Below are 2,334 nucleotides of genomic sequence, written 5' to 3'. Positions count from 1 at the left end.
GGTCTTCTGTTCCTGGACTGTAAGATTAACTACTCCCCATTTTTGTTACAAACCTTCTACCTTTACAGTTCCATTTGTTCTTACAAGACTTTTCTGGGAATGCCTTTCAGAAGCTCCTGATTGGGTTTAACACTACACGGTAATATCTTACTTGTTAAAGTGCTTTTTCAACTTTCAGAAATGGAATAAGAATGGTATGGTTATACCCAAATGATAATTAAAAAAAACTACCTACCTCTAGTTAAATAAAAGATAGACATTGGTTTTCTATTTTCTATCTTCTTTGTAGAAGACCTTCAAGTGCTTTAGACAATGACAATAGCAAAGCTTCCAAGTAACCCAAGGTCACAGACTGAAAAGAGGACCAAATGTCTACTGCATGCTCATGTAACTGGCTTTGTTTACTGTTGGGAAAGCAGAAAAACATTGTGCTTACATCATGCATTACATAGTAGTTAGCATGAAGCAGAAGAGCAGAGCTGACCCACTAGTAATTTACTTAATCATCTGATCATTTATTTGAGCCTCAATCACTTGAGAAAATATGTCTTGCTATTGTACATAATGGAGTCCTGGTGTGGTGCTGTAGGATTAGCACTGGACTCCTAACCACAGGGCTGGCAGTTCAAATCCGTGAACTGCTCCTTGGAAACCCTATACAGGTTCACTCACTATGAGTCAGAACTGACTCATTGGTACCCAACAACATCGTACATAATGTATTTAGAAGACATCAAGGAAATTGCAAGTCTCTCTGTAACGATATTCTTCTGACTTGTCAAAGACTTTCTGTGAGTTTATTTTATTCAAGTTTTTCCATGAACCGAAGCACAGAGCATCACCCATGTAAAATTGTTGTTTTTGTTGCTAGGTGCCAGTGAGTCAGTTACAACCCATAGAGACCTTATGAACAACAGAATGAAGCACGGCATGGTCCTGCACCATCCTCACAGTTGCTTCTACACTCAAGTCCATTGCCACGGACACCGGACCAATCCAACTTGCTGGGGGTCTTCCTCGTTTTCTCTGACACTCTACTTTACCAAACATGATCTATATCAGAAGTATGAGAGAAGAAGTCTGGACATCTTGGCTTCTAAGGAGCATTCATGCTGTAGTTCTTCTAACACAGATTGGTTTGTTCCTCTGGCAGTCCATGGTAGCTTTGATATTCTTCTACAAAACCATAACTCAAATGCATCAGTTCTTCTAAGGTCTTGCTTTTTCATTGTCCAACTTTCACAATTATATGAGGCTATTGAAAATACCATGGCTTGGGTCAGGCAAACTTTAGTCCTCAAACTGACATCTTTGTTCTTCAAGACTTTAAAAAGGTCTTCTGCAGCAGATTTGCCTAATGTAATAAGTTGTTTGATTTCTTAACTGCTGCTTCCATGAGTGTTGATGGTTGATCCAAGAAGAATGAAGTATTTGACAACTTCAATCTATTCTCCATTTATCTGTCTCTCTCTCTTTTTTTTTTTTTTTTACTGGAATTTCTTCTGTCCATTTGCTGTCTCCAGGTGTGGAATGGTACTGGTCTCGTATCATTTTGCTTGTGTTTTATGGTATTTAGTGCCTGTAGGTATCTAGCAAACCAGGTATTGATGGTCTGCTGTGTGGGAAAGGATATCAGCAAAGCAGCTGGAGGGAAGTGTCCCAACTGAAGGGGGAGTCAGTTACTAGACATCATCTAGTCCACACCGAAAAGTGACTGTTGGTCATGGTAATTCCTTGTGGGTATCACCGATCTCTAGAACTCCTTAAGGAATTACCTAAGTTTTCTGGTTTTGATTCACAATGTTTTTTTTTTTAAACTGTGAACTGAGTGATAATTTACATGGGAGAACATTGGCTTTACACCATTGTTTCATTGCAGTGATTACAATCTCCTCCGTGCATCATCATTCAACAGTATTTGCTTCCATTCTCTCTGTTTGTTTTGGGGGGTGGGGTGGGGTGGGGTGGGGTAGGGGGATGTACACAAAAACTCTCAGGAATATATAATAATTTAAACCACCAAAGGGGACATTCTGAAAGCCTGCCTCTTGGCCACCAGCACCTAGTCCCTCTCTTTTCTTGAGTCCAGGGTCCTCATCTGCTCTATTTCTCCATGTACTCATTTCTGCTTCCATCTCAGGTGTCGCTGCTTCTCTGGATATGGTCCCACATTCCACTTGTGCTATTCTTCCTTGATGGTCCTAGGATTCTCTGTTTCTGGACTGTAAAATTAACTACTCCTCTATTTTTATTGCAAAACTTCTACCTTTACAGTTGTAACAGTCACAATTAGTCATGATGACAATTACTCACTATTGAATCATAAGAATCTTA

The sequence above is a fragment of the Chrysochloris asiatica genome, unplaced genomic scaffold, assembly GCF_000296735.1.
Source record: "Chrysochloris asiatica unplaced genomic scaffold, ChrAsi1.0 scaffold00321, whole genome shotgun sequence".
Lineage (NCBI taxonomy): Eukaryota > Metazoa > Chordata > Mammalia > Afrosoricida > Chrysochloridae > Chrysochloris > Chrysochloris asiatica.
The sequence above is the reverse complement of the archived record's forward strand: the minus strand, read 5'-3'. Positions refer to the sequence as shown.